Source organism: Neophocaena asiaeorientalis, unplaced genomic scaffold (assembly GCF_003031525.2).
Source record: "Neophocaena asiaeorientalis asiaeorientalis breed wild unplaced genomic scaffold, Neophocaena_asiaeorientalis_V1.1 scaffold385, whole genome shotgun sequence".
NCBI classification, from domain to species: domain Eukaryota; kingdom Metazoa; phylum Chordata; class Mammalia; order Artiodactyla; family Phocoenidae; genus Neophocaena; species Neophocaena asiaeorientalis.
Genome location: NW_020175013.1, coordinates 420072 through 436518, shown reverse-complemented (window position 1 = coordinate 436518; position 16447 = coordinate 420072).

Here is a 16447-nt window from a genome sequence, read left to right as displayed (position 1 = left end):
GGGCCCCACGGGGGGAGGCCCCCAAACCCAAAAAAAAAAAAAAAAAAAAAAGCTAAAAGAAATGTAGGATACACACTGTTAAAACAGTAAGAAGAAAAAACAAAAGCAGTAGTATAGAAAAATAGGACAAACAGAAAACATTAAGATAGTAACAAGTAAATTTGAATAGATTAACAATCACAGTAAAAATGAATTAATTATGTAAATCTGAAAAAAAAGGAAGAGTAGAAATTAATTAGACTTTAGACATGTAATTTGGAAAAACACCATTTACAATAGGCATGTGAAAAAAGAATAACTTACAGTGTTGCTCACCCCACAGTTCTATTAGGGTTAAGTTGTAATCCACCGCAGTCGCTGACTGATGGCACTCTGAGAAGAAACTAAGACATTAACAGGATGGGCACTCTGTGCTTTGGACAAGCAGGCCCTTGGTTATATGTATATCTCAGGAAGAATTTTAATGAACCCAGATTCTTGCATCTTTCAATACACAACAAAAGCACGAAAATCATTAACTTGAGATATCTGTTCTTTGTAAATAGCAGTAATCTTTTACCAAGATGTATGCTTGACTGCACGTATTTCCTAGCTAAAACTCATATATAAACTGGCTTCTCCCCTACCTCTTTGGAGCAGTTTCCTTAGAGCTAACCGAGCTGCTCTCTCCCAGGATATAGTCCTCAGCAAGACCCCGAATACAACTTAAACTCACAGCTCTCATGTTGTGTGTTTTTCTTTCAGTTGACAGGGATAATAATAATAATAAAACAAAGCCATTAGTACCCAGATGAGTAAGAACCATATAGTTTGAAAGATATTAAAGAAGCTCTAAGTAAATAGATACGTGTTCTATCTGTATTTATGGAAAGAAAAACACAAAATCATAAATAATTAAATTCTCCTCCCAAATTTTTAAATTCATGGCATTTCTATCAGAAGTCCAGCAGGTTTTATATGGAACTTAAAAATCTCTTCTACAATTTATATGGACATACAAAACCCAAAGATTGGCAAAGACCTCCTGTGGGAAGACAATAATGTGAGAACTTGCCCTATGAGTTATAACAACACAAATTATAATAATTAAGGTAATATATATTGGTTCAGGCTGGGATGACATATTAAATGTTTTAACAATTCGTGTGATGCTGATACTAAACAATCAGACTTCTGACCAATCAGAATAAAGATCTAACAAATCAGAACAAATAAGAGTAGATATGTTGTACTGGTGTGTATTGGCTGAATATCAGTCATGCCTGTGATCCAAAAAGAATATGATATGACTTCCTGTGTCAAAGGAAACTTTTAGTGGAGGCAATCAATGCAGAGCTCACGTAGAAAACAGCTGGAAGATCAGATGGCTTCTCACAGGAAAAACATGCTATAAATATTGACAACAACTGTCCCTAGAAACTTTCCCAGACTTCTCATCTGATCCTTTCTAATCCGTAATTTACTAAGATATTCTTTCTTAATTTAAACTTAAGCATTTAGTTATATTCTTTTACTTGTCCTGCAACAGTTCTAAGAATGACCTTTATTTAGACTTTGCAGCCTGAAGAACCATGTAATTTTTGGCAAATGCTACCTATTTTATTTAAACACATAGAAACTGATACATTTTTCTAAAAGCAAGCAATGCTCCTATCCTCATTTTTACATGATATGCAGATGTTCTTGCCAGTTATTGTCTTGTCTCAGGAAACAGTGATTGATATTTTAGGAAATAGCTTTGACAGTAGCCTAGAGTGGAGCATGTGAAATTGAATTGCCTCTGTAATTTTCTTTTCTTATTCCTTTATTATGTGGTTTCCAGGAGATGGTGAGGATAGAAACACTACCAATTTCCACTACTCAATGATTAATGAAATTTAAAGTCAGTTATAAAGAGTCTGAATTAAAGTATCTCCAAGGTTTAGGTTAATGTAAAAATGACCAAACATTTTGAGCCTTAATATAAAACTAAAATAAATGATGTAAATATTTTTATTTCATTTTAACCCCACACACTCCTCACACAAGCCTAATGTAAAACCATGTTTCTCTTTCACAAGAAAGCAGTAAACATAAGTATCAAATCTAGTATATTCTGATTTGATGTACAAAATTATAAACAGAAACAAAAAATCAATTAGCCAAGCTAAAACTACTTTTCCAAGAATTCCCTTCCACCTGTAGTTTTGAATGAGGGTTGGCCACAGGAGATATAGTGAGATTTAGAGGGCAGAAATGGATCAGCTGCTCTTAGCTCCTACAGTCATTGTAGGGTACCAGGTGCCACATGTAGCTAGCACATGTCGCTGTTGGTCTGCTGGGCCATCTTGTTGGGATGAGGCAGCAACCAGTGAAGCTGATAACCTTGACCACTGAATCTGGCCAAACTTCCTTTGCCAGTAGACATATTCCTTCCTTCCTGTGAGTGGAGGTTAGGGTCCCTTTACCTCCTTTCCCTGGTAGTTGTTTCCTTAGAAGGGACTGCGGATCTTCTTAAAGACTTAACTCCAACACTTCTCACTCTTTTTAGAGCTATAACCCAGGTACAAGTCCCAAAGGGCCCCAAAGGATAAAGTAAAAAGCATAACCTGTGAGGAGTCTCAAACCACACCAAAAATACCAAGATTATGCTAATTTATATTGATACAAATCTAAGGGGCATATATGGGAGTGGATACCAAGGAATAGTGCATCAGGGTAGAAGAACTATAAAGTTGGACTTGGCTGAATTTGTTAATATGGATGCACTAAGCAGAAATTCTAGCTACATTGTGTTAACCTGGGCAGCTTGGAGTAGCTCTCAAAATTTCCTTGCTTGGTTGACTGAAACTTGGACCCAAAGTTGGCCCACACTGAAAATAAAGTTGAATTGCCAAACCTTTTGTAAAACATACAGGCAGGTATCTAAAGGTGTAAGGATATCAGAATTCTAAAGTGGATTTATCATAAAAATCATGTACCCAACTCCTAACCGTTTCTTCCGGAAGGGTCCAGAGAACAGTCCCTTCATCGGGGTTGTGGGAAATATGCATCAGCATCCTTGAAGGTCTCTGTTGTAGCTACTGTTGATAGGTGATAAATGACAGCAGAAACTGCTGTCGTCGAACTCAAGGCATGATTTCAGTAGAGATGATAGGACGCCGGAGCGCTGGAAGTCAAGTGGTGGCACAAAAATGCCAGAAACAAGTTGGACGTGTTTACTGTTAACAGGCAGTAGAGAAGGAGGTTGCTGGTACTGGCTAATTGATTTGACTGTTCCAGAACTGAAATATGTGAAGCAACCAATGAAGTATTACTTGATTTAAACAACCAGACAGTTTCTAGTTTGGTAAGCAAAAGTCTGAATTTAATCCCTTCAACCAATCCCCAAACTTAGGCCAATTCAACTACACTGAGACCTTTGAATAAAAGAGAGGCTGGCTTTCCTTGAAGAACGACCGTGCTGTATTGCCAAGAATGTGCACTGTTAGCATTTATACTGATAAAATGAAGACAGGATGTGACTCTGCCCTTGCACAACTTAGTCTTACACTAATCCCTGTTGGATACTATCTTTATATAAAATTTTGATATTTTATTCATCAGAGAGTTTTGCACTAATTTGATTTTTTAAATAGTTCATTAAAATATCATTTATCTTGATTATTAAGCTTTTGGGCACTTCATAAAATTTTGTACCAGGGATTAGTGCCTCACTCAGTTCCCAGCCTTCTATCCAGCTCTTTCCAGATCTCTTCCAGCTTCTCTGATTCTGGGACAGACACATGGGCAGATCTGTAATGAAGCGTACCCGTTTCTCCTGAAGATCTCCCGCATGGTTGAGGTTGGAAGTGGTGAGAGATAGAAAAGGGTTAAATTTTGACCCTGTGGTTTCAATTTGTTAGTACGGGTTGCAGGTTGTATTTATCCTCACTCTTCTCTGCTTCATGTCTACGGGTTGCAGGTTCTATTTATCCTCACTCTTCTCTGCTTCATGTCGTGCTTTTCAGCCCTACTTCTGGTCCTGCTGACTGACAGTAGATTCAGGCTGGCCACCAGACATAGAAGCAACAGCTTTTTGTAGATTTCTTCACCAGATGCCACAGTTGTGTAAGACCTAATCTCTGTAGTAAACCCTTTATTCCGTATCGCTCATAGCAGTTCTCCTCCTCTGCTTCAACCCTGACTAATGTACCCTCGGAGTGCCTAGGTGCTTTTTCTTTAGATTTGTTTTTTTTCCCCTTAAAGATTCCCCAGTACTCCCTGAACCAGAATTTTGTGGTTCCACCCTGCTCCCTTGCCAGAAATGTACAGACGCGTTTGAACTTCAGCAGCATGTATTGCTGAGTTCTTTGCCAGAAGAATTTTTAGCTCCCATTTACATAAGCATCTGGCAGATTCTCTCTGACTGTTCAACAGATGTGACCAGACATATCTGGCTTTCTCTTTCTCAAACTGTAACCTAACCCCAGACTACCTAATATTTTACAACTCTTTGAAATGCAACCCCAATTAATAAATAACCTAGGATATGTCCTCCAAACCTACTCAGATAAGTACATATTCTCTCTTATGTATTGCCCCACCAAGGAGTTGAAAGTTGGCTTTTAATGTTTGCTTATAATCATACTTCTCACCAAGCATCCTTTTTTTTTTCTAGGTGGAAGATCTATTCCTCAAATATGATTTTCTAGACTTACCATCTATGTTAACTTCCTAGGGTTGCAAAGTGCTGCAAACTGGGTGGCTTAAAACAAGAGAAATTTATTGTCTCAGAGTTCTAGAGGCTACAAGTCCAAAATCAAGGTGTTGGCAGGGCCGTCCTCCCTCTGAAACCTTAGAGGAATCCTTCCTTGCCTCTCGGTAGCTCCTGGTGGCTTGACAGAAATCATTGGTATTCTTTGGCTTATAGCTCCAGTGTCTGCCTTCATCATCACATGGCCTGCTCCGTGTGTGTGTGTGTGTGTGTGTGTGTGTGTGTGTGTACACGTGTGTACCTAACACCATCATTGCCAGCATCCTTAAAATGTGGTGCTAAATACCAAACAAAATACTCTGAATAAGTTTTGGTCAGAGCAGAAAATAGTGGAATTATTACTCTATTCTGCCATTCCCTTCGTTATTTCATTAATCCTACAAATATTCATTGAGCTTCTATCCCATGTCTCACATTTTGCTTGTGCTGAGAATATACCAGAGTGGTAAAGAGACAAAGCTGCTATCTTCGTGGAGTGTATGTTCTAATTAGGGATGGTAGACAATCGGCACATAGACTTCTGCTAGAATTCCAATTATCTCTAAGTGCTGTGAGCAGGGTAATTGAAAAGAAGGGATGGGGGTGTTATTTGAGAAAGGAATGTCTTTGAGAAAGCAAGTAAAAGGGCTCTCAGGTGGGAGTGTGGTGTCTGTGGGGAATTGAAGGTGCAGCAGGGAGGCCAGGGTGGCTGTGGCTGGAGGACATGAAGGAGTGACATGAAAGGAGGACAGAAAGGTAATCACAGCCTAGGAGGCAGGATTGTGGACTTTTATCCTAGATGTGAATTTAGTTGAAGGCTTTTAAGCATCTGAGTCACATGATATAAGGTACTTTAAAGGGTGATTCCAGCTGCTGTATTGAGAGTAGGCTGTTACAGAACAGTGGAGAAAGCTGACATCTACTTTGGAGACATTTACAGTAGTGCAGGTGAGAGATAATGGTAACATGGACTAACGCGATAGCCATAGGGGCGATAAAGAAGTCAGATTTGGGATGTGTTTTGAAGACATAGGCCTTCAGGATTAGCTGATGGATTCAAGAGTAAGTGAGGGAAAAAGATGAGTATTAAATAAACCTCTAGTACTTAGAGGTTTCGAAGAAAAAGAGGACTCTTTGGAGGATATTGAGAAGGAGTGGCCTATGAAGCAAAATGAAACCAAGAGTGAGGTCCAAAAGGCAAATAAAAAAGGTGTATTTAAAAGGAGGATGTGATCAAATGGATAAATGCTACTGTTAGGTCAAGTAACATAAGGACAGAGAATTGACCATTGGAGGTCATTGGTGAGGTGGCAACAGTCTCTGTGGAATTTCAAGAGAAAGTGTGAGCTGAGGTAAAATTGTGAATGAAGACAACCCTTATTACAATCACTATTGCAATCCAAATTATTACTGAAACACATACCCACCAGTTTCATTTCCACAAGTTAACTCCTTTCAAATTGTCTCACCAGCTGTTTTTGAAGCTTTCCAGATGGCTGATGGGCACGTACCCAGGAGCAATTTCCTAAATCGTGTCCACTCAGCTTCCTTATCTGTTCTTTGCTGACTGGTTATAAATATTAGTTTTCATAAAAACTAGCTGAAACACAGTATGTTCTAAAAATATTTTACACAAGTTTTCATAAAAACTAGAAAATTAGATTCAGTTCAGTTTGTGTTTCCTCCCTTTTTGTGCCAAGATTACTTCATAGGTAGTGCTGTGTACTTTCTTCAGGAGGTATATGTGATCTGGTTATTTCTTTCTTCCTAACTGCAGCAGAAAAATGTTATATTTGAGTTGTCATTGTATTTTAGTTCATGATTTGGAGGTATCCAACAGTTTTATTTTAATGCCTAACTTTATTTTATAATTTTTTAAATTGAGGTATAGTTTATGTACAATATTTTATTCAGGTGTACAACATAGTGATTCACAGTTTTTAAAGGTTATATTCCATTTATAGTTATTATAAAATACTGGCTATATTCCCTGTGTTGTATTATAAATCCTTGTAACATTTAATTTGTATACTACTTTGTATCTCTTAATCCCCTACCCCTTCTCTGCCCCTCTTCCTTTCCCTCTCCCCAGTGGTACCACTAGTTTATTACTCTCTATATCTAAGTCTGTTTCTTTTTTGTTATATTCCCTAGTTTGTTGTATTTTTTAGATTGTACATATAAGTGATATTATACAGTGTTTATCTTTGTCTGTCTGACTTTTTTCACTTAGCATAATACCCTCCTAGTCCATCCATGTTGTTGCAAGTGGCAAAATTTTATTCTTTTTTATGGCTGAGTAGTATTCCATTGTGTGGCTGAGTAGTATTCCATTATGGCTGAGTAGTATTGCATTGGGTACACCACAGCTTCTTTATCCATTCATCTGTTGATGGACACTTAGGTTGCTTCCATATCTTGGCAAATATAAATAATGCTGCTATGAACATTGGGGTGCATGTATCTTTTTGAATTAGTGGGGGTTTTTTCAGGATATATACCCAGGAGTGGAATTGCTGGGCCATATGGTAGTTCTATTTTTACTCTTTTGAGAAACCTCGGTACTGTTTTCCACAGTAGCTGTACAAATTTAAATTCCCACCAACGGTGTACGAGGGTTCCCCTTTCTCCATATCCTTGCCAACATTTGTTGTGTTCTTTTTGATGACAGCTATTATTACAGGTGTGAGGTGATACCTCATTGTTGTTTTGACTTGCATTTCTCTGATGATTAGCTATGTTGAGCATCTTTTCATGAACCAGTTGTCCATCTGTATGTCTTCTTTAGAAAAATGTCTATTCAGGTCTTTTGCCCATTTTTTTAAGTGAGGTTTGTTTTTTAGATGTTGAGTTTTATGAGCTGATTATATATTTTTGGATATTAACCCCTTATTGGTCATATCATTTGCAAATATTTTCTCCCCTTCAATAGGTTGTCTTCGCATTTCATCATCGGTTTCCTTTGCTGTGCAAAAGATTTTAAGTCTAATTAGGTCCCATTTGTTTATTTTTGCTTTTGTTTCCTTTGCTTTAGGAGACAGATCCAAAAAATTTGCTATGATTTATGTCAAAGAGTGTTCTGCCTATATTTACTTCTGGGAGTTTTATGGTTTTAAGTCTCACATTTAGGTCTTTAGTCCATTTTGAGTTTATTTTTGTATATGGTGTTAGAGAATGTCCTAATTTCATTCTTTTACATGTAGCTGTTCAGTTTTCCCAGCACCACTTATCGAAGAGACTGGCTTTTCTCTATTGTATATTCTTGCACCCTTTGTCATAGATTAATTGACCTTTTTTTTTTTTTGCGGTACATGGGCCTCTCACTGCTGTAGCCTCTCCCGTTGTAGAGCACAGGCTCCAGACGTGCAGGCTCAGCAGCCATGGCTCACGGGCCCAGCCACTCTGTGGCATGTGGGATCCTTCCGGACCAGGGCACAAACCCATGTCCCCTGCATCGGCAGGCAGACTCTCAACCACTGCGCCACCAGGGAAGCCCTACCATACTGTTTTGATTACTGTAGTTCTGAAGTCAGGGGGTGTGATACCTCCAGCTCCGTTCTTCTTTCTCAAGATTGTTTTGGCTATTTGGGGGCTTCTGTGTTTCCATACAAATTTTTAAATTATTTGTTCTAGTTCTGTGAAAAATGCTCATGCTATTTTGATAGGGATTGCATTGAATCTGTAGACTGCCTTGGATAGTGTGGTCATTTTATCAGTATTCATTCTTACAGTTGGTGAACGTGGTATATCTTTCCATCTGTTTGTGTCGTCTTCAATTTCTTTCATTAGTATCTTAAAGTTTTCTGAGAACAGATCTTTTACCTCCTTAGGGTAGGTTTATTCCTAGGTATTTTATTCTTTTTGATTCAGTTGTAAATGAGACTGTTTCCTTAATTTCTCTTTCTGATAGTTCATTGTTAGTGTATAGAAATGCAGCAGATTTATGTATGTTAATTTTGTATCCTGCAACTTTACCAAATTCATTGATGAGCTCTAGTAGTTTTTTGGTGGCATCTTAAGGATTTTCTATGTAGAGTATCATGTTATTTTAATGCATGCAGACTACATTTTCTTAGTTGTTTTGTCACTATAGTCCATTGAAACTTTGTGTACATCAATAAGCCACATTTCTCTATTTTGTCCAGAAGACTTGGGAGAAATTTTTACAAATGCTTTGATAAATCAAGATGAAGTATTTCAAAAAATTTTCTCTGATTTAGACATTCTAGCCACAGTTAATCTGTGCTGGTGTTCGGTAATCAGTGCATCCTTTTCAAAAGGATTTAGAACTATTCTATTTGATATTCATTTCTAGAGTTCTAGTCAGGATCAACAATTAACACATTGGTGTAAAGCTTCATGAAGCCACTTTTCACCTCAATTTAGAAACTTTTCACCAGTTTTCTCAAACTTCCTTTATCTTTATAAAAATTCAAAAAGTAGCTAATGATTTGTAATTCCATATGCAAATCTTTCCACAACTCTCAACTATGATTTTGTGGGGAAGTTCACGTCTAATTTCTAACTTCATGTCTTCTGACCTATAATTTGCTCTTTATAATGCGTTTTCTGTGCTTTCCAATTCGAATATGATGCTCTTTGTAGGCAAAGAAGGAAACAAAATAGGAACTGAGTAGTACTCCTCCTTGTTCATCTATCCAAGTTCTAATGTAGCAAATTATCTTTCACACATGTGTTCTTTATAGTCCACTTGGCTCACCTCCCCACTCCATTCTCCCTCTTTCAATATAAACATCGTGTGTGCAGGAACTTTGCTTCATCACTTGCTGTGTTCTTAGTACCCGGATCAGTCCAAACACCAGTAGGAGCTCAAAGAATAGTTGGTGAAGGAGGGAACCTCTTTTAGTAGCATTTTTGTCATGCTTTAAAAGTTTTCTATCTATATCAGAGAAATTTTACAATAAAATTTCCTATTTTCTGAGAAGAAATCTTGAAACTTTGTACTGCTATTTCTAATAGTTCCATACATAATCCTTACATGTGAGTCTTTTCTGTCTTATTTAGGAACATATTTTGACTTTATTAATTATAGTAAATAACCCTAAAAGATATTAGTAACTCCCCAAATGAATTCACAGCAACATTTATTTGATTGCTGAACAATTCATAGATTTCCCTCAGTTAGCTTCAATCCAGCCTTGGAGCCTGCTATGTGGAGAGTCTTGGTCAAAGTTCTCAGGATTGTCAGTTTGACTTCTAGCTCAGATATTAATTTATTTTGGCTACTTGTTTTGTCGCATCTTTTCTGACAGCTTTTTGTAAGCCAGTTGTTCAGCAGTTCAGTTGTGCTGGAAATATTTTTGTCGATTTAGAATTCTTACCAAAAGAAACTTCAATTTCACTCTGCAAATCCAACACTGCTTTTCCCTTTACCTACATTTCTTTGCACATAGAAACAGGGGTGAGAATAGTATTTATGTAAGACCCGTCCTTATTTCATAGTTTTGTTTACTTTCACTCAAACTGTTGAAATGTGCTCTTTTTCTTGTAAATGTTTTTCTCCATTTATTTTTTTAAGCACAATCTCAGAATTGATATTACTGATTTAAAACCATAAGAATCTCTCAGTTGAATCAGTAAGGAGGTAAAAACCCTGCAAGGATACGTAAGAGACTTAAGAGAAGGTAGGTGGGTGGGAACCATCAGATGGAGAACAAAGCTGAGAGAAACATTTTGGGGTTTTTTGCTATATAATTTTCTGTGTATTTTTTATATTAAGAACTATGTGAAAATATTACATATTTAAAAATTAAAAAGAGAAAAAAGCCAAGAAATGCAATAGTTTAAAATACTTTTGTTGTCCAAGCTCTTAAATGACATAATAAAGGAACTAGATTAGGAATATTGCGGAAGTTTAGAGTCTTGACAGTTGATAAGGATAACATCAGAGGTGAATCAATTATATATGGACGCAGGTTTCAGATAAGTTCAAGTCCTTTGAGGTTTTTTTCCTCATAGTATCACTCTTGTTGACTCTTCCTCTTCATTCCCCAGGGGACCACTTCAGTTTTCACCCGTGTTTCCTCACACCTGTATTCCGTGGTCCCTGCTTCCATGTCCTCATTCATTATCTACATCTCACTTCTAGTCTAGTCATTCTTAGCATGATTTCATTGTGTCACCAGCTGATCAAACATCTCTGGTGGTTCTTTGCTTCCTTCTACAACGAACTAAACTCGAAGTTATCTAGACCGGGGCTTCTCAACCTTGGCATTACTTACATTTTGGTCTGGATAATTCTTGTTTGTGGAAGGCTGTCTTGTGTAATGCAGGATGTTTAGCAGCAAACCTGACCTCTACCACTAGACTCCAAAAATGTCTCCAAACATTACCAGATGTTTGGAGCCACTGATTTAAAATCAGAGCCACTGATTTAACCTTGTCCTATCTGTTAAACTCAACTTCTCGCTGGTTAATCTCTTTGCTTTTCTATTAATATGCTATGCTCATTGCAAACTTGGTTCAGATGGTTCCTTTCTCCATCTTGGAAAGTTCTCTTCTCTTCCACATATGTGTAAATGCCATTCATCTTTCATTTTCTTCTGCTTAAATAGTAGCACTGATATCATAAAAATATTTTATGGCCCTTACTTATGAATGCAGTTCTTTCACCATCAGCAATGAATTAATGTATTTTAAAATAGTTCATTTTGCTTCACCAATTTCAATAAATCTGTTTCTTTAGTTAATAATTCAGACCAATGACTCAGTTTCTACCATTATGCTTGCTTTTTAAAAAGTACTCAATGATTTTTTTTTTTTGCTAGTGATTCTTATGTACATCAGTGCAGTCTTTTATTGGTAAACTGGATTACCTCAGAGCAATCCAAAATGATTATTATTCAAAGTACTTATGTCTGCTTTTATATATTATACTATCTGCATTACATTTTTTTGAAACTTAAGAGCCAGACAAAACTGTCTGGCCTTTTCTCTAACATTATTTCATGTGGTTGCAATCTGTTGAAACTAACTTTACCATGTCAGCAGAGACCTCATAATTGATAAATCTTGTGGCTTAATGTAAGTTCTTCTCAAATAAGTAATAAAATGAGGTATGTGAATCATCACCTTTTCTTCTTTTCTAAGTATATCAAATGTTGTTGGCCTCCAGATGGTCAATTTAGAAGAATAGCCCTTCTTAATAATTATTTAAGGAACTCTTCCCCCCTCTTTTTGGACAGGACAGAATCCTGGAGCCTAAACAAACAATTCAAGAAACTTAGAAAAGGGCCTTTGCTCTTCCACTGTGATCGACACGTCACCATCTAGACCATTTCTCATGCTAGATATCTAATATTTCACAGATATTTCTTCTTCAATTCTCACATTCAGTTGGTTAGTCTATCTCGAAACTGTTAACTTCCTAGCCCCACTGTCATTTTCTTAATGTAGGCCCTTATCATCTCTTACTATTTCAAAATCCTTCCAATAGTATAACTGCACCTATTTTCTCTGACCTTTATTCTCTCTTCACACAGAATTTTTTTTTAAGATTTTTTTGATGTGGACCATTTAAAAATTCTTTATTGAATTTGTTACAATATTGCTTCTGTTCTACGTTTTGGATTTTTGGCCCCGAGGCATGTGGGATCTTAGCTCCCCGACCAGGAATTGAACCTGCACCCCCTGCATTGGAAGGTGAAGTCTTAACCACTGGACCACCAGGGAAGTCCCCTCTTTACACAGAGTTATACATAAAAAATAAAACTTGGAGTCTGTCTTTATCTGCCCCCTCCCCCCAATTCTATTATTAACAGAGTAAATTGGACTGTTCCTCCCCCTTTTGCCCCGTACTTCAAGCATCAGTTGCCCTGTTAAGACTTCCCTTTGATCTCATCTGTATAAATATGGGTCAGGAATATGGTGCACTTCTGTCTCGAAGGGTCCTAGGGACCATGGCTAGTCAAACATTTGATCTTAGTTCCAGAGACTCCAGGAGGCATGAGAAAGGGCTGTTACAGCCTCTTAAGTGAAGGACTCTCTGAGGGCGTTAATGGGAGTGTTGTTGATTTTAGTTTAGGCAGATTCTAGAGCCTTTTGCTAAAGTGGGCCCCATGTTAAAGTGGCTGATTCATTAGTAGAAGTAACAGTGAGATTAAGTAAAATTTGCAAGTGAGGAATATGTTGCCTCCAGAACCCCAAAAGAACTAAAAGGTGGTACACTTGTATGTCCTTAATGAGTGTGTGAATCGAAGCTCCTTGGAGAAGAGTGTCATCAGTACAATGTTATTACCTGTGCTTCTGGAGAAAGACAGATGCAGGTAGATCTTGTCTGTGAAGTCTGTGAGGTGACAAAGCTGCTGAGGTCCTCCATGGCAGCCTAGTAAAGGTGCATGGTATCCCTTCAGACATGAAGGTGAACTGTAACTAACAAACTGTTGAAATGGGCACTGAACAGAACAGATTAGCCGAATCTGTAATAGCAATGTATTTACCAGTTATTAATTAGATGAGATTGGTAATTTTAGTAATAACTGGTATTGGATTTGGGGCCTTAATGGGTGGGACCACAGCATTAAGGTTGTAGTGATCCACCAAGAGCCATCACTTACTTTTTCACATTTAAGAGCAGGTGAAATCAGCTGTCAAATGCACAAGGAATGGCGTTAATGACCTGTTCATTAATTAGGTCCTAAATAAAATGTCCCGACCCAGGAAAGTGAGGCACAAGAGGCGTATCCTGCTGTTGCCCTAATGTGGGCCCCACTTGGACTAGTCTTAAGTCCCTGGAGTTTAGCCAGTTAGCACACCTTACTTTGAATATTCCCACAGAGAGACTTGGCAGCCACCTCAGGCAGACCCAGCAGTAGGCAACAAGGCTACTCAAGTGGAAGCTCAAATTCGGGTCCAACCAACTCTCAGGGTGCTTTAGAACCAATTCGTAAACCAAGAGCTGAACCCCAGGAAGTTATTCAAGAGTCAGCGGTCATGACTGCTCACAGTGCCCACTGTCTCATAAGAAGGATTCTTTTGATGGTGAGACATAGCGCATTGATAGTTGGATAGATGAAAGGCAGAACTCTTGTCACTTACAGCTCCAAGGAGAGAGAGCTGCCAGGCAGGGCCCACAGTGGGTTCCTCACTGGGACAGGGGTAACAGCAAGCTGCAGCAGTAGAGGGCAGCTCTTCTATGGCAAGTGGGATGGTGTTAGCAAGGTTTGTGGGTCCCCTGTGGATTGGCTAATCTGAATAATTTGGGGGGCTCCAGGGCTTTGGTGCTCTGTCCAGTTATCTGTTCCTTGGCCCTTGGGCAATTGGGGTGGGTGTTTAGTTGCCCAGAGTGTGAGCTCCAGTAGGGAGAGTGATTGGGATGTAGACTTAATGAGCTGCTCAGGAAAAGGAACTGACTGGCCTCTAGTCAGGACCTCAAAACTGGGTCAAGATAGCATTGGGAAAACAAAACCAAAGCAACACTGTATTATACCTGTTAGAAAAATAAATAAAAAGGCAGGTTACTGGGCCCCTCTCCAGACCTCCTGAATTGACTTTCTTGGGGAGGAGCCTGGGAATCTGTTAAGCTAATTTACAGTAAGGTTTCTAATTGTTCAGGTTGGACTCTGGAGTTAGCCTGTTTCGGGGTTACAGGCTACATCTGCCAGCCCTAGTCCCTGGACTCATATTTGTTACTGCACCTCTTTAGTTCCCAACTTTCTCACTGTAGAATTCCATGTAACAATAGCACCTACTTCTAGGGTTGTATTGACCTAGCAGAGTGTTTGCCTCATCGTAATGCTTATGTTAACCTTCAAGATACATGAGTTTTAAAAATTCTTTGAAAGAGAAGGGACTGTAGGGTTTCAAAATTTTTTTGAAGCAATTTTTTGGAAAAGATTGTGATAGTTGCATCTTTTTTTAAAAAAAAATACTAACAAAAGCCCCAATAATTTTTAATCTTAGGACTCTTAGGAGTCACTGAATCAAGGTAGCCATGAGAAAATCCTCTCCCTGCACTCTAGTATCTTCTTGAAGTCTTTTACTGTGTTGATAGTTCTAGCAAAAAAAACACAACAAAAAACAGATTTATTAAAAGCCATTAATCTCCATTCCATCCTGAGAGAACTGATTACTGCCAGCTTGCAACTTTAGAAACTGGAATGACCCTCTTGCCGTTTCCAAGATCTGTTTTTCTCCTTTCACTTTTTAGCCACACTGAAAGCAAAATTGTCCAGTAATATGACGTTAGTGGTCTGCAAGAACATCTGAAATGGCATTTCTCCATTTATAAGAAAATTATATTCCCTTCTCAAAGGACAAATCTCCCTGACTGTTGAAGGAGATCTGATATTTTTCAGTTAACCTTAAAATAATGATAAGGTTTATACTTTTTGTTCTGTTAGCAAAGTGCTTAGCAGACTTCCACCTGTCCTATTAACTTTAAATTACAATGTTAGTTTATTAGAATATAATTGTTAATACCAATAATTGTAGTTTTAATGCACTAATTTTACAGGAGCTCCCACTGAATAAAGTAAATAGAAAGCTATATTTCTTCCTATCTAATTGGTTAAATTATAAAGATTTCTTTAATAAATTCTTTATACCTGTTATTAAAAACAGACTATCTAGTTATTTTACTCATTGAAATTATAAAAATGAGTAACATTTGGCTTGTTAAGTGTTTACTAACTCCAAATAGTTGATTAAAGTAAAAAGAAACTTTTAACAATTTTTAGTGAAACAATCTTTACTTTCTTGTAGGTTATAGTCTATATAATTTAAACTTCTGTAGACCACGTACTTCTAAAGAAGACAAGTACCTTTCTCGTATCTTAATGAGTAAACATTCCTATACTTCATTCTACACCGAACTGCTCATACTCACTTTTTTTTTTTTTTTTTTTTTTGCGGTACGCGGGCCTCTCACTGTTGTTGCCTCTCCCGTTGCGGAGCACAGGCTCCGGACGCGCAGGCTCAGTGGCCATGGCTCACGGGCCCAGCCGCTCCGTGGCATGTGGGATCTTCCCGGACCGGGGCACGAACCCGTATCCCCTGCATCAGCAGGTGGACTCTCAACCAATGCACCACCAGGGAAGCCCTCACTGTTTTTTTAAACTACTAAATCGGTAATGTACCTATCACAGTGCCTGGAGCATGGCAATTGGTGTTCAAAGAATACGTTTGCTGTACATTTTATATTTTTCATCCTAGGTGTTACCATCATTCATCACTCTCTAACCCCTGTAGGTGTCTAGTTCTTGTATGTCAATAATCATCATAATAGAATACCAGCACCATGGCTAGCATTTATTTTGTGCTCACTGTGTACCAAGGCAACAGCCTAGGTGCTTTGCATAGCTGCTATTTCATTTATTCCTCAGAACACTCCTAGGATAAAAATATCATCTTTTTACAAAAGAGAAAGGTGAGGAATTAGATTCAATAACTTGTCCAGGGGGCTTCCCTGGTGGCGCAGTGGTTGAGAGTCCGCCTGCCGATGCAGGGGACGCAGGTTCGTGCCCCGGTCCAGGAAGATCCCACATGCCGCGGAGCAGCTGGGCCCGTGAGCCATGGCCGCTGAGCCTGCGCGTCCGGAGCCTGTGCTCCGCAACGGGAGAGGCCACAACAGTGAGAGGCCCGTGTACCGCAAAAACAAAAACAAAACAAAACAAAAATAACTTGTCCAGGGCCACACAATTCTTAAGTGGAAATCAGCATTCATACCCAACCCCTTAACACCACATTCCCTCTTTAAACCATCACCCAAATGGT